Source organism: Rhinolophus sinicus, linkage group LG04, assembly GCF_036562045.2.
Source record: "Rhinolophus sinicus isolate RSC01 linkage group LG04, ASM3656204v1, whole genome shotgun sequence".
Classification (NCBI taxonomy): domain Eukaryota; kingdom Metazoa; phylum Chordata; class Mammalia; order Chiroptera; family Rhinolophidae; genus Rhinolophus; species Rhinolophus sinicus.
This window is the reverse complement of record NC_133754.1, coordinates 112,958,139-112,981,363: the sequence shown is the minus strand read 5'-3', so window position 1 is coordinate 112,981,363 and position 23,225 is coordinate 112,958,139. Positions and strand designations below refer to the sequence as shown.

The 23,225-nt window shown below is 39.6% G+C and overlaps 1 long non-coding RNA gene across 2 annotated transcripts; it reads left to right on the top strand.

Annotated features, from left to right (window-relative positions):
• Nucleotides 1-7,304: 7,304 nt before the first annotated feature.
• On the top strand, nucleotides 7,305-21,157 carry LOC141571102 (uncharacterized). Of its 2 annotated transcripts, XR_012495668.1 has the most exons (6): nucleotides 7,305-7,476; nucleotides 13,089-13,375; nucleotides 14,300-14,411; nucleotides 15,974-16,477; nucleotides 19,332-19,567; nucleotides 20,069-21,157. It is a non-coding gene; the product is annotated as an uncharacterized LOC141571102 (long non-coding RNA). The 2 variants fall into 2 exon arrangements; XR_012495667.1 differs by lacking the exon at nucleotides 7,305-7,476 and having other exon boundaries at nucleotides 12,059-13,375.
• The last annotated feature ends 2,068 nt before the right edge of the window (nucleotides 21,158-23,225 follow it).

Below are 23,225 nucleotides of genomic sequence, written 5' to 3'. Positions count from 1 at the left end.
GGTGTTAACCTTCCCTCAGAGGTTTCAGGTTGGGGGAAATGAGAGCAACAGTGGTCAGATTTGGACTGTTTAAACCTGCATTTGAGTGTTGGACCTGCCACATCCTTTACCTCTTTGAGTCTCCGTTTCCTCATATGTAAAATGGAAATAGCAACAACAGCCACCTCACAAGTGTTCTGTGGGCGTGGAATGAGGTCACGTGAGGAAACAAGCTAACTATCAAAAGTTGTGAAAATATAGGCTGTTATTAGTGACAGACAGAGAGAGGTAAAGGGAGGCTATGTTCACGACTTGGTTTTATAAAGTATGAGATAGATAGGTAGGTAGATAGATAGATAGATAGATAGATAGATAGATAGATAGATAGATGATATGTACAGAGGGTGCCAAAAATGTATACACATTTTAAGAAAGGAAAAAACTGTATTAAAATTATGCTGATGGTAACCACTTTGAGCACCTCTTGTAATTGCAGAAGTCAAACGTGTCTTGCATTCATCTTTTGTTATTGGTATACATTGAGTATTACAATTTTAATAGTTTTTCTTTCTTAAAATGTGTATACATTTTTTTTAGCACTCTCTGTAGATGATATAGATATGGATATAGATATAGATATAGATATAGAAGTGAGGGTGCCATCTCTAACTGTGAATGCCCCTGTGGGCAGTTAGGGACCCCAAGGTCAGATGGAAATACACATTTAGAAATCATTGGCAGAGAGATGAGTGAGATCAGGGTTGCTCTTTGTCAAAAAGAGGATTAATAATAGAGAGTCCATATTTATATAAAACACCACAGTACACAAAGAATTGTGGGAGGACAAGGCACATGACATCCCCAAAGGTGCTTTTGGCGAAGTCTAGGAACCCCAGAGATGGAGACCGATGGAGAGAGAGTGGCCAACACACGAACGCTGAGGATGCACAGTCTTGCTGAGACCATTGAGGGAGAAAGTTTACAAATTAAAGTAGGGATGCACCAGAATAGTGGGAGCTAGTATTTAGGCTACAAACTCAGGTCGGCAAGAAGCATAACCTATATAACTCATTTACTTTATTTTATTCTTTTGTTTTTGTGGTTTATTTACCATTAGTGCTTAATTTGAGAAATGTTTTTGGAAGAATAATTGAAATATGGTTTGATTATAAGAAAATTCACCTGTTTAAAGTATACAATTCAGAGGCTTTTAGTACATTGACAAAGTTGACTAACCATTACTGCAATCTAATTCTTGAACGTTTTCATCGCCTCAAAGAGAAATCCCATACCGCTAGCAGTCACTCCATTCCTTCTACTCTCACCACCTGGCAACTGTTCATCTGCTTTCTGTCTGTACAGATTTGCTTATCGTGGACACTTTATTTAAATGGAATAGTACAAAATGTGGCCTTTCGTAACTGGCTTCTTCCACTTACATAGTGTTTTCCAGCTTTCTGCGTATGGTAGCATGAATCAGTACTTCGTTCCTTTCTATTGCGGAATAATATTCCGTTGTATAGATCTAGGTCCATCATGTTTGTTTAAACATTCATCAATTCATGGGTGTGGGGATTGTTTGCACTCTTTGGATATTTAGAATAATGCTGCAATGAGCATTTGTGTATAAGTTTTTGAGTGGATATACGTTTTCAGTTCTCTTGGGTATATACTTAGGAGTGCAATTATTGAGCCACGTATTAACTCTGTTTAGCATTTTGAGTAACTGCCATACTGTTTTCCAAAGCGGCTGCACCATTTTACATACCCACCAATAGTGTATAAAGGTTCCAGTTTCTCCACATCCTTGCTAACATTTTGTTGTTCATCTTTATTTTTATTATAATTATCCTAATATGTATGAAGTGGTATCTCCTTGTCGTTTTGATGTGTTATTTTCCTAGTGACTAATAATGTTGAGCATCTTTTCTTGTGCTTATTGGCCATTTTTATATCTTTGGTGAAATGTCCATTTAAATCCTTGCCCTATTTTTTTAAATTTGGCTTATTTGCCTTTTTACTGTTGATTTTTTTGCATGTGGGTATCTGGTTGCTCCAGCATCATTTGTTGAAAAAAACGATTCTTTCCTCATCAGTGTCTTTGCACACTTGTCAAAAAATCAACTGGCTGTACATGCAATAGTCTATTTCTGTACTCTCAGTTCTATTCCACTGATCTGTATGTCTATCTTTATGCCAGTGCCTTACTGTGTTGATTATTGTAGTTTCAAAGTTGAAATGTGAGTTCTTCTACTTTGTTCTTTTCAGGTTTGTTTTGGCTATTCTGTGTCTCTTACATTCCTATATGAATTTTAGGATCAACTTTTCAATTTCTGCAAAAAAGGCAGCTGGGTTTTGATAGATAGGGATTGTGTTGAATCTGTAGAATAATTTGAGGAGTAGTGCTATCTTAATAATGTCTTCTAATCCACGATCAGGGAATGTCTTTCTATTTATTTAGGTTGTCTTTATTTCTTTCAACAATATTTTATAGTTTTCAGTATATAAGTCTTACACTTCTGATGTCAAGTTTATTCCTAAATATGAGGTCTGATGATTAAGTTTGCGAACTCACCTTATAAAAAGTGCTACATACCTCATTGCTGAATGTCACTATGGTCACCTTCAAAGTACTCCCCTTGGGAGGCTATGCACGGACGCCAGCACCTAGTCCACCCTTCAAAGCAATTTTGGAACTCGTTTTCTGGAATGGCCATCAGAGCTGTCATTGTATTACCTTTGATGTCCTGAATGTCATCAAAATGTCTTCTTTTCAATATTCCCTTTATCTTCGGGTAAAGAAAGAAAACACTGGGGCCAGATCAGGTGAGTAGGAGGGTGTTCCAATACAGTTATTTATTTCCTGGCTAAAAACTCCCTCACTAACAGTGCTGTGTGAGCTGGTGCATTGTCGTGATGCAAGAGCCATGAATTGTTGGCGAAAAGTTCAGATCATCTAACTTTTTCACACAGCTTTTTCAGCATTTCCAAATAGTAAACTTGGTTAACTGTTTGTCCAGTTGGTATAAATTCATAGTGAATAATCCCTCTGATATCAAAAAAGGTTAACAACATAGTTGCAATAAATTCTCGAACTTAATTGTCAGACCTTCGTATATCACTCTTTTTTGATGCGGTTATAAATTAAACTTTCTTAATTTCATTTTCGGATTGTTCATTACTAGTCTTTAGAAATACAATAGATTTTTGTATATTGGGTCTGTATCCTGAAAACTTGCTATATTTGTTTATTAGTTCCAATATATTTTGTGTGTGTGTGTCTGTCTGTCTGTGTCTGTGTGTGTATTCCTTAGAATTTTCTACCTACAAAATCATGTCATCTGCTAATACAGATGGTTTTACTTCTTCTTTACTAATCTGGATGGCTTTTATTTGTTTTTCTTGTCTAGTTGTCCTGCATTTACTTTATTTTTAAACAATATTTTTTTCTTAAGCTCCTATTCTGCCAACCTGTGGAATTATAATTACCAGTCAATTTGGATCTGCCCTACATTTTCTGGACTTGTGTCTAATTTCTTAAGGGGCATATCTAAAATCAAGCCATCAGTTGGGGAGGGCAGTCTCCATCCTTGGTACCATCATCGTTCTTGTTTTCATCTACTGTTCAGCCACTGATGCGTGCAGACCACTGCTGTATCCTTCCTGGCCCAGCTGCTGACCTCCTCAGATCTACAGCTCTGTGTGCTGTGTTTTTATAGCCCTTTGGTGCTCACAAAACATTCAGGAGCTCCCATTTTTCTCTGGGCTGCACGAAACTGTCATGGCTGTCTTAGAATTGTTTGTTTAAACATAGCATTGCTCTCCTAGCCTGAGGGGCACAGGAGAACATGTACCTTGAGCTTTCCCTGCTTGGGATCCCCAACTAACATGGAGCTTCATTTATTTGATCCTGAACCCCACAGTTTGGCAGTGGGTTGGTGGCCATATATGAAGTCTGTCTCACAGGCATCTGATTCCAGCACTCACTCTCTGGGTTCCTTTCTGACTCTCTAAATTTCCCATCCAGAGAATTTTCATGTGCTTAGTTTAGATTTTAATATAGCAGTTTAGATTGGCTGTTATTTACTTATTTTAAATTGGTGGTTCTCAGTTGGGGTGACTTTGCGCACCCCCCCCCCCCCCCCACACACACACACCCTTCCTAGGGATATTAGGCAATGTACGGAGACGTTTTTTGGTTGCTACAACTGGGGATGGGGTGGATGTTACTGGCATCTAGTGGGTGGAGGCCAGGAATGCAGCTGAACATCTGACAATACACAGAATACCCCCACAACAAAGAATTATCTGGACCAAAATGTCAGTCAACTGGGTAGAGATGGAGAAATCCTGTAATAAATATACTGTTTAAGTTTTAAACCCTTGAGGATCTGGGCTTACAAATAATTTTTCAATCTGATTTTCTGCAGAAGTTCTATTTGGTCAGAGAAGGATAGGGAGCAGGACAGAGACCTCATTAATTGAATACTTATAGCAAAGAAAATGAATGAGCCATAGACACACACAAAAAAATGTTGAATAAAAGAATATATACAGTATGATTTCATGTACACAAAGTTCAAAAACAGGCAAAATGACTTTGTTGGGAATTCATAGCTGAGTGGTAACACTATCGAGAAAAGCAAGAATATGCTTGCGATAAAATCAGGGTAATGATTACCTTTGGGGTGGGAAGGTGGGAGGGAGTTGTGATGGAAAAAGGATACAAGGTGAGATTCTAAGGAACTGACTGTGTTGTATTTCTTGTTTCCTCTAAACAGTGCATTCTGGTTTTACAAACTTCTATGTATGTTTCACAATTAAAAGTTAAAAAAAAAAATCCATATTAGTCAACATTCAAAAATCTCATCCTCCTGGAAGAGAAAAAGTCCATATGTGGAAAAATAGGTCAATTTCAAATAAAGTCTGGGGTTTAGTTAATAGTAATGAACAATGTTAATCATAGTTTGTATGGTAACGTGAGGTTAACAATCAAGGAAATTGAGTGAAGTATCTCTCTGAATTCTGCGCCCTTTCTATACATCGGGAATTATTATAGTTCAAAATAAAAAGTTTAAGACAATTTTCATCCGAATATATTTGCCAATGCTTTCCTCTAAATTTGAATTTTTCTCAGTTTTTACTTTATTGTCTTTTGATGGTATGAGCAGTAACAATGAAAATAATAGCAGCTAATACTTGGAAAGCACTTACTTTACGTGAGGCGTTTCTCTAAGCTCTTAATAAGCATTCACTCAGTTCATAGTAACAGAATTCCTCGAGTTCGGTGTTATTACTGTCCTCATTTTAGCGATGGGGAAATAGAGACCCAGAGGATTGGGTGCAATGACTAGCCCACCTGGGAGGTGGCGAGGAGAGTAAACCAGCAGTGGCAGCAGTCTGGCTCCACCAGTCTGGGCTCATAATGAATTTTAATTCCTGAGGGTTTAGGAGGTACAGAAAAGTATAAAGAAACAGAAAAAAACAGTCACTCAGGCACAACCAATATTTTCACTTAGCATGTTTCCTTCCTGCTGTTTTCCCTCTGTATGTTTTAATTTGGTATACACCAATTTGTAGCCTGATTTTCTTTTTACCCTGAACATCATGTCATGAGCATTTTTCATGCCACTAAAAAGCTAAACAAAGCATTAAAGGTTACACAATATTCTGTGTATAGATGTGCCATGCATTTAAGTTGCTTCCAATTTCTTTGTCGTTATAAAACTGCCATGTGCACCCTCATTTTAATTTATGTTTACTTTTTTTGATTATTTGCTCAGTTTCATTTTTTTCTGTCACTTAAAACGTTTTTCTGTGTTTTCTTACCAAGACTTATTATGCCAAGCCACTTTAGTATAAAAATTGGCAAACTTTTCTATCTCATACCATTCAGTATTCTCCCTTATTCTTCAAGAATGAACGGCAGATTTTCTGTCCTATGGAAATAAGGGAAGCGATGGTGACTACTATCTTTTTTTAAGCCCTAATGGAAGAGAGGTGCCAAGGTGAAGCAGGATTGAGGTAATGATGGGAATTAAGGCTGAGGAAAAGGTGACATTTCAAAGCTTCTAGGAACATATCAACTGCTGTTAACAGGTAGTGTATTGCTTATTCCTCTGACCAGTACTATAGGGAGATATTTCTATCCCCATTTTATAGACGAGGAAACAGAGGCCCAAACCCCGAGAATTAGCTTCGGAAGAAATAGTGGGCAAGGAAATAGGGATGGTTTGGAAGGCGGAGAAACTGCAGACCAGACTCCTTGGATATGTGTGTCTGAGTACACACTGTATGCCACTTAGGCCAGTATTTGTACTTAAAATTTACTGTAGTACAAATTCCTCAATTTATGACATTTTACCACCAATAATTTGCATTTAACTCAATCCACTTGATGTCAGTGTGGTGCATGCACATCGAGTCCTTGCGACTCAAAGTGTGGTCCACAGAGCAGCAGCAGCTACCTGAGTTTGTCAGACACGTGGAATCTCGGATTCTACACCAAACCCAGCTTCAGGATCTGCACCTTATCACGATCCTAGGGGATCCACATGCCTGAGAAGTTTGGGAAGCAGTGCTCTACGAGTTCCCGAAGAAGCGTTTTCTGAGGGTGTCTGTAAGCCCAGTGCAGCCCGTACAAACCACAGAACAGGTTTTCCAGCTCAGTTATGTTCACGACAATGGCTCAAGAAATATTGGCTGACAGCATAGGCTATCTAGGGACTCTCAGACATTTGCTGTGGGATCAGAGAACTTCAGCTGTGTCAATGTGTTTCGTGTCTTAGTCCGACTCATAACTGCAGCCAATTCCAATTATGCTGAACTTCTAAGGAAGGATGGGTTGGGGGAAGCTGGAAGAATCCTGTAAATAGCAAACAGCTGAGAGCCAGCTGCCACTATAGGTGCAATAAGCCTCCGCCAAAGGACAATGACCACAAAGACAACAAAACGCTTCGCTTGGGAGGTCAGGGGCAGGAGGATGGTGCCAGGAGATGGTCTCTCCTCACGCTTTTTACACAAGTGTGTTTTTGTTTCGGGAACTGACAAGGTCCCTAAGAAGGACGTAGTCCTGCCACTTGGTTGTATGCATGAGGCCACGAGAGCTTTTATTATGCAATTATGCAGCTACCAGCGAGGAGAGAGTCAGTGGTCAAAGTTGGGTCTTTAGCTTCCTGCCACGTGTGATGCCAGAATGGGTTGGTGCTCTATGGCCATTTCCAGGTCCTTCTAGCACGCCCTCCTGCACTGCCTTTAGTAGTAAAACTCCTTTCCAGACCCTCCTTCTTGCATTTGGGTTCTGGATAGGATTTGGGTTACTTGGCTTAGGTGTGTTCCCAAGAGGTCTGAAGGTGGAAGCTGGCACAAGGCATCTTTCTGCTCTTTCTGCTGGCAAATTCGGGAACAGAAGTGGGACTGTCTGCAGCACACAGCTGCTTGGGGTACAAGAGGCATGGAAGGACACTTGTTTTTGCCAGCACAGATCGAGGACAAGAGGTGTGGTTCTGAGGGAATAGCTGAGACCATGAGGCTTTCTGATTCCTGACTTGCATCAAAGGAGCTCCTGAAGGCAATAGTTCCAGACTCCTCCTTCCTCCCCTTCCTCTCTTCCTCCTCTTCCTCCTCCTCTTCCAAATTGATTAACCTAATTTATTGATCCCATCCTTGCTATTACAATTTAGTCTTTTTCTAGTTGATAGGTACAGAATAGTACTTTGTTTTAATTTAAGATTTTAACATTACTAATGAATTGAATAATAGAAAAATTTACTGACAATTTGTATTTCCTCTTTGAAGAACTATTTATTTATGTCTTTTTCCTATTTATCTATTGCTTTGGTGTTTTTCTTGTTGATCCCTAAGAGCTCTTAATATATTAACATTATTAACTCTTTGTTAATTATCTGTTGCCAAAAAAAAAAAAAAATCACGCCTTGCTGTTTCTCTTTTCATTAAGTTTATACTGAATTTTGAGATATAGAAAATTTAAAATTTTATGGGATAAACTCTATCAATCTTTTCCTTTTTCCTCTTTAAAAAAGAATACTTAGTTATTCGTTCAAAGGTCCTTTGCATCTTTTTTTATACAATCATATTTATCTATGTAGCATTTACCAGGAAAAAATTAGCATTTCTGAGATAGAATATATGACATTGAGTATTCATTCCTGCCAAGAGATTAAGCTAGATTGAGTTTTCTTTAATTAGACATATTTTAAAGTATTTGTCATTTCCACCCCCACCCCCTGCCCCCTACCTCCTCCTCTTTGGCAACCTTCAACTTGTTTTCTATATCTGTGGGTCTGTTTCTGTTTTGTTTTATTTATTCATTTGTTTTGTTTTTTTAGATTCCACATAAAAGTGAAATCATATGGTATTTGTCTTTCTCGGCCTGACTTATTTTACTTAGCATAATACCCTCTAGGTCCATCCATGTTGTCACAAACCACAAGGTTTCTTTCTTTTTTATTGCTGAACAATATTTCATTACATTTACACCACATCTTCTTTATCCATTCACCTATTGATGGACATCTAGGTTGCTTCCTTCCTTATCTTGGCTATTTCTACTAATGCTGCAATAAACATAGGGGTGCAGGTATCTTTTAGAATTAGTGTTTATGTATTGTTTGGGTAAATATCCACAAGTGGAATTGCTGGATCATATGACAGCTCTATTTTTTATTTTTTGAGGAATCTCCATGCTGTTTTCCATAAAGGCTGGACTCATTTACAATCCCACCAAGGGTGTACGGGGTTCTGTTTTCTCCACATCCCAACCAGCACTTGTTATTTCTCAATTTGTTGATGATGGCCATTCTAACAGGTGTGAATTGATATCTCTTTGGGGTTTTAATTTTCATTCCCCTGATTACTAGTGATGTTAAGCATCTTTTCATATGTCTATTGGCCATCTGTGTGTCCTCTTTGGAGAAATGTCTATTCAGGTCCTCTGCCCATTTTGCAATTGGATTTTTTTTTTTGAATTTGGTGTTAAGCTGGATGAATTCCTTATATATTTTGGTTATTAACCTCTTATTGGATATATACCATTTGCAAATATATTCTTCCATTCAGTAGGTTGTCTTTCTGTTTTGTTGATGGTTTTCTTCACTGTGCAAAAACTTTTCAGTTTGAAAATGTATTTTTTGTTTTATTGCCCTTGCCCAAAGGAGGCATATTCAAAAAAGATACTGCTAAGAGTAATGTCACAGAGGTTACTGCTTATATTTTTTTCTAGGAGTTTTATGGTTTCAGGTCTTCTATTTAAGTCCTTAATTCACTTTGAATTTATTTTTGTATGTGGTGTAACGAAGTGGCCAATTTCATTTTTCTTTGCATGTATCTACCATTTTCCAAAAACAAATTATTGAAGAGACCGTCTTTACCCCATTGTATGTTCTTACTTCCTTTGTCATAGATTAATTGACCTTATAGATGTGAGTTTATTTCTGAGCTCTCTATTACATTGCTCTATATATCGGTTTTTATACCAGTGCCATGCTCTTTGGTTATTGTAGCTTTGTAGTATGGTTTGATACCAGGGAGCATGATACATCCCATTTTGTTCTCTCTCAAGATTTTTTTTGGCTATTTGTGGTCTTTTGTGGTTCCATGTAACTTCTAGGATTAGTTGTTTTAATTCTGAGAAGAATGCCACTGGTATTTTAATAGGGATTGCTTGAATCTGTAGATTGCTTTAGGTAGTAAGAATATTTTAACAATATTAATCCTTCCAATCTATGAGCAAGGTATATCCTTCCATTTATTCGTATCTTCTTCAATTTCTTTGTTCAATGTTTTATAGTTTACAGTGTACACCTCCTTCACCTCCTGGGTTAAATTTATTCCTAGGTATTTTATACTTTTTGATGCAATTGTAAATGGGTTTGTTTTCTTAATTTCTCCTCCTTTGTTATGGGTGTATAAAAAATGCAACAGATTTCTGTATTTTGATTCTGTATCCTGCAACTTTACTGGGTTAATATATTAGTTCTAATAATTTTTTGGTGGAGTCTTTAGGGTTTTCTATATAGTATCATGTTGGGCAGCTTTTTGATTCCCTATCTTTCTGACAATGACTATGACAACATAGTAACTACAGGACTTCTGATGACTTTATAAGCACGTAACTCACAGTATTAAAATTACCTCTTTCTTAAATTGCCTAGGACAGTTGTATTTTCTGCAGCTGAACCCTGACTGATACATTTCACTCTCCTAAGTGTGAGGTATAAATTTACAATAAATTATATGAGGAAGGAATGCTACAAAGAGACATTTTTTTCCTTCTCTCTCTGAATACTAATGCACATTATGTGAAACACAAATGTCTTTCACAATGTACTCTTATTTTGGAATTTACATTATGTTATTACCCGAAATTTCTGGAACTGTAGGATAGTGGAATATAAACATGGTCATAGCTCAAGACTAGGAATCAGAAAGAAATGGCAGAGTTTCCATTCAATTTGAAATGGGGTTACTTGCCGAAAGAACAAATAAACCTAATTCAACAAGTTACTGGAGGATAGAAAAGCTTTAATTTCTCTTAACGTTTATAAGCAACATTTCAATGCTGAGTACTTTCTTACTTTGTAACAATATAGCATGGATTCATTCATGTGACACATTTGGCCCAGAAAGTGGTCCATCTTAAAGCCTATGCCAAGGCTTTAAATTAATCATTTAGAGAAAAAAATGAGAAGTCCTGTAGTTACTATGTTGTCATAGTCATTGTCAGAATATTTCAAAATTCTACCTTATTTTAATAATAATAATATTAATAAATTCTATGTATTGTGCCCTTTTTATACTTCAATCACAACTAAGTGCATTTTATCTCATGTATATTATTGCCTTGAATGTTCCCATAGGTAGACATTATTATTTCTGTTTTACAAATGATGAAACTGAGATTAAGCATCTTACTCAAGGCCACACAACTAGTAATTGATAAGGTTGTCATTTGAACCCAGTCTTTTTTGACTCCGAGGCTCATATCCCTTCCACCTTCATCTCCCCAAAGAGCACCCACCTGAGAGAATAAGACATTTAGGGTTTCGTGGAGCTTCAAGGTGTGCAGGATGTCTGCTGCAAATTATCACTAAAGGATGCTAAGGGGATAGCTTTTTAAAAATTTTTAATCTTGTTTTCTTCTAAAATAAGATTTTCTTTCTAAGATAAGATTAAAATTTTGGCTCCATATAATTTTATATATGTCTTAACTCATGCAGTTTTAGGGAAAGGAGCCAGTAACAGGTACTCATGAAAAGATAAATTGGACCAAGGTAGCAGGACAGGAAATACTCTTTTTGTTTTTCCCGTTGACCACCTGAGGATTCTGTGCCATCACATTTTGGCAAAGGTTCGCAAGGATCTGAAGGTTGCTGGGTCACTGCTGGTGAGAAAAGGACGCACACACAGGTTCAAACCCATTGGTCATTTTCAGTGCCGTGCTAGGAAGCTCATCACAGTCCCCTGTCAGTTCACATGATCTTTCCTGTCTGCTGGATGTTTATGACAAAAGGGGGTCGGGGAGGCAAAACTCTGCTACCCACAGCAAAGGACTGTGTTCACCTGGGCATTGGAGTCTAGGCCTTGGCAACTGGTGCTGAAAGACTTGGGGCTGCCTTTAATTTTGAATGTTGCCCAATCCCCAAGCCAGCAGTTACCTGATTGCAAACAAATGCTGGCTTCCCTTCCCTGGGTGTGAACGTCATGGAGGGGTCAGGGCTCCCAGGTTGTTCAATAGTGGTGTTATCGGCTTTTTGCGAGAACAGCTGAGACCAACAGCTATTTCCCCATATGCAGGCTCAAGGTTCCCAAAGCCGATGAGCCCTCCAGAAGCTCCACATCTGGACTTTGTGCTCCAAATCAAACACAACCCACTCTGCAGCCAGAAAGAAGCTGATTCAGCTTTTGTTGACTCTTCAGACTTAACCTTTCTCCTATAATCTCTAAGCTTGTTTTTAATAAATGTTTAACTTCTTGATTAATTTCCTGGATTTCTGAGGGTTATTTTTCACAACTCAGATAATGCATTCTAAATGCTTGCCGAGCTGTTGGTGCACTTCAACTGTAAACTCTTCAGACTGTTTTTGTCTCCTTAACGCTCCCTTATTCTGTGGGTTTACATCATCAACAAAATTTTGTCTTATATTCTTTTAGCCGTCTGCATAATTGCCAGCTTTTCAAGATTCTTGCTTCTCCCTTTCTTTGTCACTGGGAAAAGAATTGTTTGTTCAACCATCATTAAACTAGTATTTTTCTCTGGCTTATCTCTCATTTCTTGAAGGGTGGTATATAATTAACTCTGAAATTTTGATAGTTTTCAGTTTACCGCCCTTTCTTTGGCAATTCACCTGCTTTCTACTTTCTTCTTCCCCATCTGTTTATCCCAGAGAGGGGCACTTCTCACCCACATCTTTATTCTATTTGTTTTTTAAAAGGCTTTGTGGTTCTTTGGAAGAAGAAAATGTTATCTGCTGCCACAGAGGCCAAACTGTCTCCTTTGTCATTTTGCCTGAGCTCTCTGGGTCCCGTCTCTCATCCTCAGACCTTGAATATTGGACTTGGAGGCGCCGTGTAATCCCATAATGGAACCACATTTAAAAGCTAGATGGATTCCTCAGAGTGCTGTTGCTCTAATATGCTCCCATTACCGGCATTTGTCAATATGTGCCTGAGACAGCAAAGCTACTGAAAGGATCTTTGAAAATGGAAGACAAGGCCAGGATGATGGGATCTCGGCATATTTTTTCCAGGGGTTCTTTTCCCTCCGGCCATACCACAAACGGGCTTCCTTCTTTCATTTTATTTTCTGCTCTCTCTCTTTATTATTGCCTTTTCTTGCAATAGCAAATCATTTTGAAGTCCTGTGATAAAATTTTTCAATCACTTATACACACCACTTTTTAAACACAAATTGGAAAATGCTGTACATATTTTTGAACAACTTACTTTTTAAAAAATTTCAATCTGTGACTTGAAGATTATTTCAGGCCCTCTCTCTGTGTGTTCTTTTGTTTTGCAACAATAATATCTCATAGGATATTATTATTTTTCAATTAACAATATGCGGTGATCATATTTCCATGCTTTTATAGATATAGGAGAAGGACAATTAAGTTCGCGAGCTCATCCTAGAAAAAGTGCTACACACCTCATTGCTGAATATCACTACGGTCACCTTCGAAGGACTCCCCTTGGGAAGCTATGCACTGACGCCAGCACCTAGTCCACCCTTCAAAGTAATTTTGGAACTCTTTTTCTAGAATGGCCATCAGAACTGTCATCGTATTAACCTTGATGTCCTGAATGTCATCAGAATGTCATCCTTTCAATATTTCCTTTATCTTCGGGTAAAGAAAGAAGTCATTGGGGGCCAGACCAGGTGAGTAGGGAGGGTGTTCCAATACAGTTATTTGTTTACTGGCTAAAAACGCCCTCACAGACAGTGCAGTGTAAGCTGGTGCATTGTCGTGATGCAAAAGCCATGAATTGTTGGTGTAAAGGTCAGGTCATCTAACTTTTTCATGCAGCCTTTTCAGCACTTCCAAATAGTAAACTTAGTTAACTGTTTGTCCAGTTGTTACAGATTCATAATGAATAATCCCTCTGATTTCAAAAAAGTTTAGCAACATCATTGCAACAAGTTTGCGAACTTAATTGTTAGACCTTGTGTGTGCATGTGTCTATAGTTATATATATAGTTATATAGTTATATATATTAAACATCCCCATCTGCACAGCTTCCTGCTAATCAAACTCCCTGGTTGCCCTTCTGACCTTGCTGGTTCTTACAGTAATTGGGGAAACCCCTCCCCCACCTCTGGCAGTTAAGCACCAACACTGGACCCCTGTTGCTTCAAGACCCTGTCATCCCCACTGCTCTCAGAGAGACAAGTCTGTGACTTCCTGTACTACCCTTGGCCCTGCTTGCCAAAGTGACGGCACAGAACTTCTTAGTGATGCTGGTGTCCCCTTGCCAGCCCATTCCTGATGCAAAGGGTGTGTCCCACAGGATCTCCCATGGAACGCGGTCCTCTGGAGGCTCTCAGGGCCTCACATCTATTCCACACCCACTTCCTTGCCTTTTGTTCTTTTGCGGAAATTCACAGAACCTGAAATTCATCATTTTAAAATACACAATTCAGTGGCACTTACTATAATTGCAATGTTGTGCAACAACCATCTCTATTTAGCTCCAAAATGTTTTCACCACACTGTAACCATTAAGCAGTCACACCCCATCCCTCCCTGCAGCCCCTGGCAACCACCAATCTGATTTCTGTCTCTGTTGATTCGTCACTTCCAGACCCTTCACTGAGAGTGCAAGAATTGCGCTGGCCCACTGCTCTTGCTGGAGACAATACTACAGCCACTGCTCAGTTTATGTGAGTCAGTTCAAGGCCTACTTTTGGTTAAAGGTATGCTGAACCAATAAACTGTGGCCAGCTGGGCTGCAGGCAGTCACCAGGCCTCCCAGGCAGGAGGGGTTGTTGACTGTGTAATTTCTCTTGGAAGGAAATGTGAAAAAGCATGCCAGTATGATATCCTTAGAACAACACTTGAAAATAATTTGTGAAAGTCTGCTTTCTTAGGGAGAGAACTGAGAAACCTAAGAGCCAAGTAGAGGAAAAAAAATGAAGGATAGGAATACCAAGGAGAGAGGATTTACAAGTTTATAATTTTCCAAGTGCCTGAACTGGATGGTCCGCGAGACTTTTCCATAATTAATGTTTCTAAACTTTGGTGTAAATCTGAACCTCCTATATAGGGGCAAAACATATACTACAGGTTTTCTGGATCCTGATTCTTTGGGTTCTAGAGAGGGTGTGTTGGGAATCTATATTTCTAAAACACACTCCTCTGATGATTATGAAGTACACCAGAATTTGAGAGAAACTACACTATAGAAATTTTCAGTAAGAGGATAATTAAAACAATAGAAAAATCAAACCTTTTTCCTGGTCAGAAAATTCCTTCTCAACTGCCTGCCATGTGCCCTGTCTGGGAGGTAATTACAGCCAACGAGATATTAGAATGCATTTTAAAGCTTAAGAATGATAATGGTAATAATAATGATGATATAATAAGAAGACAATTGGGTGCTAAGAACAGAAAGGGTTGCAGGCATGCAGGAGAAGAAAGGAGTCCAAATTCTAACTAGGAATTGTCAAGGACAGTCTTGGGATTTCCAAGCCAAAAAGGAATAACAAGGACTAGCTTTTCCCTCCCACCTGGAAAAAAACCCAAAAACTGAACAAAATAACGATACAACATCAATATAAAAACCGAAGTTTTTCTCTCTATACCACCAATGAACTATCAGAAATTGCAGTTTAAGAAGCAATGTTATTTACTATAGCATCAAAAATTGTGAAATACTGAGGAGTAACTCTGAGAAAAGATGATCAAGTCTGGTAACTTGAAAAATACAAAATATTGCTGAGATAAATTAAATAATATTTAAATAAATTGAGTGTTATGCTGTATTAATGGGTCAAAATGTCAATAAAAAATCTTGCAGGATTTTGTAGGAACTGACATGCTTACTTTAGAATCCTTATGGAAATGCAAGAACCTAGTATAGCCAAAACAACTTTTAAAAAGGAGAACAAAGTTGGAGGACTAACACTACCTGATTTCAAGTCTTATTTAAAGCTACAATAATTGAAACATAATATTGATGTTAGATAGACCAATCGATCAATGGAACAGAATAGGGAACCCAGAAATGAGATGCATACTTACGTGGACAACTGATTTTGGACAAAGGTGCAGAAACAATTTAGTGGAGTAAGGAAGATGTTGAACAATTTAGTTTCCATACACAGTAAATAGAACTTTAATCCATACCTTGCACCATATATAAAAATCTCAAACTATGTCACAGACTTAAGGTAAACCTAAAACTGAAATGTCTAGAAGAAAATATAGAAGAAAATGTTGTGAGTTTGGCTTAGGCAAAGATTTTTTTTTTTTTTAGATATGACACCAAAATACAATCCATAAAAGAAAAAAATCGCTAATAGAACTTCAGCAAAATTAAGAACTTCAGCGCTTCAAAAGACTAGTAAGAGAATAAAAAGACAAACCACAGTATGGGAGAAAATATTTGCAAATCACATATTTGATAAAAGACTTGAATGAATAATATATAAAGAACTTTCAAAACTCAGTAAGAAAACTCAGTAAGAAAACTTGGCAAAAGATTTGAACAGACGCTTCACTGAGAAAAATATATGGTTGGCAAACTGGCATATGTAAAGTCGCTCAACATCATTGTCATTATAGAAATGCAAGTTAAAATCACAGTGAGATAAGATTTCCTATCAAGATGGCGTAGTAGGCAACTGCTGTGCTCACTGCCTTTAAGGACCACATCAATTACAACTGAACCACAGAACACCTGGTATTGAGAATCACCTGAAGTCTAGCTGAACCAAAGCCCTACAACTAAGGACATGTAGAAGAAGCCACCTCGAAACTGGTAAGAGGGGCAGAGATGCGAAACAGGCTGGTCCCACACAACCATGTGACCATTAAAAATCGGGAGTGATATCTCAGCTGTAGAGGTTCTCTCCACTGAGGAGCGAGGGATCCCAGCCCCTCCACAGCCCAGGGTTTCAGTGCTGGGGAGAGAAGTCCCCATAATTTCTGGCTGTGAAAACCAGTGGAGAATGTGGCTGAGTGTGATGGAGGGCTCTGCACTCCCAGGCACTCCTGTTAAAGGGACTGAGCGTAGACTTACTCGCTGATGGACTCTCTCTTTTTGAGCTCCAGCTCTGGGGCAGCAGCTTGAAAGTTTCCAGGGACATACAGGGAGGAACTGAATTGTCTGGCTGCAGGATGAGGACAGGAAGGGCAGCTTTCTCCCAGATGAAAGAGCTGGTGGAAGCCATTGTTTCTTTGTTGAGCTTTGCATGCAGACACAGGCAGATGCCTTGTTTGAATCTCCATCAAACAGACTTATCACCTTTTGACTGCCCCGCCTAATGATTCCCTGAGACCAGGTCCCATGCAATTTTCAGGCACACCCAAGCAGCTTCCAGTGGCTTTTCCATATAAACAGCCTGACTTGCCTCATGCTGCGGCCTTTCCTAAAATCTCTCAGAGGTTCAAAAAACCCAAACAAGCAGCATCTGGCTTTGTCATGTCCCGTATCTCTGGCTAAGCAGCCCTAAGCCCAGCTAGGCAACAGCCAGCCTTGGTTTGCAGCTTGGCCTCTTAAGATACCTCTAAGTACAGTGTGGGTGGAGGCCATCTATAGATTGCTTAGTGGCTCATGCCAGGTGGCCCTGGAAGGGTACAAACTGCAGACGAACTTGGCTTGCAGCAGATCCCCTCCCAGGAGGCCCCAGGGCTGGCAGGCCTAGTGGCTAGCTTCAGACTGGGTTGGAGCATCACCCTGTCACACCCAAAGGGCAGACTGGGTAGGAATCAGAGCCCTGCTAAAGCGAACCCTGGTCTGCAGTGTCACCCCTGCACAAGAGCTTTTCCACTGTAGTCACAGCCAGTCATCACAACCAATCCACGTGAAGGTCATGCCTTCCCACTGACATTCAAACAGCAATCATGTGTCAACTACAATAGGCCAGTACATACAACCCACACAAAGGACAATCCTGGAGCACCTGGCTCTGGTGACAGGCAAGACTGCACCACGGGGTCCCACAGGACACCTACTATATAAGGCCACTCTACTAAAACCAGGAAGCATATCAGCCCTAATAGAAACAAACACAGGAAGCTAGCCAAAATGGGGAGAAAAAGAAACACGTCTGAAATAAAAGAACAGAACAAAGTTCCAGAAATATGGTCGAGATGTGGAGGCAGCCTGGGTGTCCATGGATGGATGAACAGATAAAGAGTAGGTGGTACATATATACAATGAAATATTGCTTGGTCATGGAAGGGAATGGGTTCTTGCCATTTATGGCAGCATGGATGGACCTGGAGGGTATTGCGCTGACTGAAGTATGTCAGACAGAGAAAGACAGATGCAATGTGATTTCACTTATATGTGGAATCTAAAGAACAAAACAAACAAGCAAACAAAACAGAAACAGACTCGTAGATACAGAGAACACTTTGATGGTTGCTAGATGGAAAGAGGATTTGGGGGTGGTTGATAACGGGGAAGGGATTGAGAAATACAAATTGGTTTATACAAAGTAGTCATGAGGATGTAGGGTATAGCATAAGAAATATACTCAGTAATATGGTGATAGTTATGTATAGTGCCAGGTGGGTACTAGATTAGTCAGGGGGATTGCTTCTTAAAATATATAAATGGCTAACCACTGTGTTGTACACCTGAAATTAATATAAAATAATATTGAATGTCAACTGTAATTGAAAAATTTTAAAAGGGGGGAAAGATAAAGAGGAATAAAAGGTCCAAATTTCCAGGTATAAAACAAATAAGTCATGGGGATGTAATGTACAGCATGGGGAATATAATCAATAATATTGTGATAGAATGGTACAGTGTCAGATGGTTGCTGGACTTACAGTGATCACTTTTTTAGGTGTGTATAAATGTTGAATAACTATTGTGTACACCTGAAACTAATATAATATTGTATGTTAGCTATATTTTAATAAAAATCTTTTAAAAATCACAATGAGATACCACTGTACACCTATTAGAATAGCTAAGATTAAAATAACTAACCATACCAAATGCTGGGAAGAATGTAGACCAACTGGAACTTCCATGCACTGCTGATGGGACATAAAATGGTGCAATGGTTTTGGAAATAAATTTTATGGTTTCTGAAAAAGTTTACCATACATCTGCCATATGATCCAGGCACTCTACTCCTAAGTATTTTCCCAAGAGAAATGAAATCATATGTACATATATTTTGTAGCAGCTTTATTTGTACTAGCTTCAAACTGGTAACAGCCCACATTTTTCAGCAGCTGAATAGATAGACTGTGGCATGCCCATACAATTCATGATACTAAACAGTAAAAAGGGATTAATTACTGGAACTAGCAATAATGTAGATAAATCTCAAAATAATTATACTGTGTAAGAGTAAAACAAGAGTATGTACTGTATAATTCTGTTTATATGATATACTAGAAAATACAAAGTAATCTATAGTGACAAAAAGCAGGCCAGTACTTGTCTGGGTTTATGTGGGGTGAGGGTGGGAGAGGTTATAAAGGGGCATGAGGAAGATTGGGGTGGGGGAATGATTATGCTGACTATTTTGATTGTGGGGTTAGTTCCACAGGTATAAACGTATGTCACAACTTACTGAATTGCAGATTTTAAATGTGTGCAGTTTATTGACTGTTAATTATATTTTAATAAAACTGTTTTTTAAAAGGAAGATCTTGTTAGGATTCCTCACTTCCTGTGACTCTCTCAGAGCAGCTGAGAGAATGGGTCTGGAGCAGAATCTGGTGACAAAGCTGCCTGAGTCCCTTGGCTGGCCGAACACACCGCCGGGAGCATCTCACAGGATTCAATCACCTCCAGCACCTGCTGAGGCAAGAAAATGCTCCAAAGGATGTCTCTGGCAGTGTCTGGATCATAATTAAGTCTGCAAATAACCCAAAATGAGTTAAGTCTCCCCAACTAATGTGTCACTACTAATTTAATCAATCTTCCACTGAATGAGAATCTCAGCCTACCTCTGAGGCAAAATTTTCCAAATGAAGTGAATTTAAAATGCAAACTGGGAGGGTTGGGGATTGGTGGGTATCGCAAGTACAGTTGCTGCTGTTCCTTGATTTCTTGTTCAACTGTATTATTTGCTCATTACCATTACCACCATTGGGACTTTGATGTGGTGCCTCTGGCAGTACATAAATAAAGCACTTTATTTATGGGGGACGAGAACGGAGGGTCCCCCAAACCAGCTTGGCCTGGGAGAATATCTTGACATTCTGACTGTTTGGAGAATCTTAAAGGATATTTCATAAACAAATGAACAACCTGAACCACTCATTTCAATAATCTGCAACTTAATACCCCTGTGTTTGGAAACATCAACTTTTATTTAGCCCCAGGATCTAAAGTTCAAGTTCATCCCATTGAACCAATCTCTTTCTTGTTCAACAGTTTTGACCTTGAGATGCAACCGGTTGTGCCCGGGCAGACTTCCACAGCAGAAACGGGGAGGAAAACAAGACCTGAACTCTAGACCTGAACTCGTATCAGCTGTGTGATGTGCACATCCTGGCAGTGTCAGAGCAATAGACAGAGAGACTTGGTGGGAACAGTATGAGCTTCGCAGGGAGACTCCACCTGCTGCTGCTGTGCTACCTTGTTATTCTCAGGTGAATCACTGAACCACTTGGGTTTCACTTCCCTCCTCTTGAGCAGTAACTGCTATCTCCCAGAGTTGCTATGTGGTCAGTGATATGAAACATTTCCTACTTGCTAAAGCTATTATTTTTTTCTCATCTGTAAAATGAAGGAATTCGCTCAGGGGATTTGAATAGCCCCTGTGCTTGTTTCCTGCATCTGCCATAACAAGGTACCACAAAATGGGTGACTTAACACAACAGAAATTTATTCTCTCACGTTTCTGGAGGCCAATCTGAAATCAAGGTGTTGGCAGGACTGTGCTTTCTTCGAAGACTCTAGGGGAGCATCTTTCTGGTCTCTTCCAGCATCTGGCGGTTCCAGGCATTCCTCGGTTTGCTGGCTGCACAGTTCCAGCCTCTGCATCCTCCTTCACATCACCTTCTCCTCTGGGGGGGTTCAAATCTCTCTCTGCCTTTCTCTATAATGGTGCTTGTCATTGGATTTAGGGCTCACCTGGATAATCCTGGATGATCTCATCTCACTATCCTGAATTATAGCTGCAAAGACCTCCCTCCCCTTTTTTTTTCAAATAAGGCCACATTCAGAGGTTCCAGGTGGACATATCTTTTGGAGGGGGCCACGATTCAACCCACTGCTGTCGTCTTTAGCACAATGGTCCTAGTATTTTCTTCTGGATGTCAACATTGGGTCTAAACTTGAACCAGTTTGAGTTGTATATTGAGTGGTATAAAGACTATGACCAAATCTGATATTCTCATGTGTCTAAGACTACGTACTTTTTCAATACTTCCATATAAAAACAGGCACCCAATAATTTGCTATACTGGGAGTAGGGGATATGTATAGAACAAAAACTTATTAATGACAAGTTTATGCAACCTAGACAAAGAAATAAAAATTTCAAGCAGCCTGTGATGCTATGACAATAACAGAAGTCTGGCCAGCAAGGACTTGGATTTAATTTAAAAAGTTGGAGGAGTGACTGTCTCCACTGAGCCAAGTTTGCTAGAATTGGTGGCCCTGGGTTAGTGACGTTTGGATTTCTCCTTCAACTGACAGATGTCTACTAGTCTAAAAAGCTGAAGTTGAGGGCAGAAAGAGAAAGATGTTACAAAGAATGTTCCTCACAGACAACAGTGGCTCATTGTACTTCCTTAGCAGAAAGTCATTAAAATTATGCAAGTATTGGGATGTCCCTGTGTTCTCTGATCCTCACTTTAGAGATTGAGCCACTGAGGAATTTTAAGGCCATAGGATGTATCATAAGAGCCCCAGCCAACATATTTAACTCAGTGTGAAGTGTCTATTCTCAGATGATCTGTTGTAAAGTGTAGGATTGGGTCCATAGCATGAGTAGTCCAGGTGGCCGGATTTCACATTACCTGCAGCCTGTGGGCTACTAGGGTCAGAACAGACCCTCTCCCCTTACTCTAGGTCCTCCAAGTCATAGGTAATGAGAAGTTGCTGGGCTGGTGACCAACCTGATGTGTCCTCCCGTATACACTGGACCACTGTCCAGTTTCAGAACATCTACTCATCAGTACTCAGCTAGCAGAACAACCCTAACTTCTTGGATCTCTGTTCCAAGAAGGTGGTATGTACACAGCCAGTATGCACTCTCTGAGGGCCATGGAGGTGGCAGCCTGGACCTGGAAAGCAGGGCTCTGGCTCTGAGGGCTATGCTCTTGGGACTTGCTTTGAGTGTCTTTAGTTTGCATCTCCAGTTTTATTTTCCATTCTTCTCCAGCTTCTGTGGGCCCCGAGAGGCCGACCTGCAAGGTGGCATCAAGTGTTACTTTGATCTCTGGCTTCTAGTAGAGTCTAGGGTTTCCGAGAGATGGAGAAAAGTCAGGTTGGAGCATTTTATTCATGTCACTTCAGGGGCACCTGGACAGGCCTCATGCCTCAACCCAAGTTCTCAGCTCCTGACTGGCAACCACTTCCACCCTGCCCTCTTTGTGTGTGGGTTCTGGTAACCTTTGGCCTAGCGGTAATAATGAAGTCCTTCCAGCCTTACTCACTCTAGGGTATTGGATCCTCTCTCATGTGTTACTTTCCCCCTGCCTACAGCCTTGTCAACATCCCTTTATGCAAGTCTTCTGAAACCTTCCTGTGGTGAATTTGCCATCTGTTTCCCATAGGGACCTTGACTGATGCGACTCTTTCATTTATAAAAATTAAAAAATAATGCCCATCTCCTGGTGTCTTCAGGATTAAATGTAATAATACATAAAAAGAACTCAGCATAATGAGCACATAGTTATATGTTCACTAAATGATAGCTCAAGATGTATTTCAGAGCAGAGCAGATATTTTACAGCAATTCAAATCAATTCAATCCAGTCTTACTAATATTTATTAAGTCCCCACTAGATGCAAGGCAGAGAGCCAGCCATTTTCTACAAATTGCATTAGCAAATTCATCACAGGCTTGTTCTTCAGAGAACTCACAACAAGCAGCTTCATTTCTCTCTCTCTTTCCCCATCACATTCAATCATCATTTGACAGATATTTATTGAGGGCTTACAGTCTTCTCGGTCCGACATAAATAATACTTGGAGATAAAATTTTTAGCAAAATAGAGACACCCCTACTTTTAGACAGTGAACAGTCTAGTGGGAGGAGAGAGGCATCAATCATGTAATCACAACAATGGGTATGTTTTACAAACTGATCGTAAGGGTTTCGAAGGAAGAAAACCTGTTTCTGTGATGTATAAAACCTGGCCTGAACCCAGGTCAGGGAATGCTTTGCAGATGACATGATATTGGCTGGGATAAAAGGATAAGTAGGACTAAGCCAGGCAAAGAGCAGGTAGAGAACAGTGTTCCACTCAGAAAAAAAAAACCTCCATATATAAAGGTCCTGTGGAGCGAGGAGGCACCATTCATCCAGACGAGAAAGAGTGAAGCAGTTGCTGGTGGTGCAATATGGGCGATGACACTT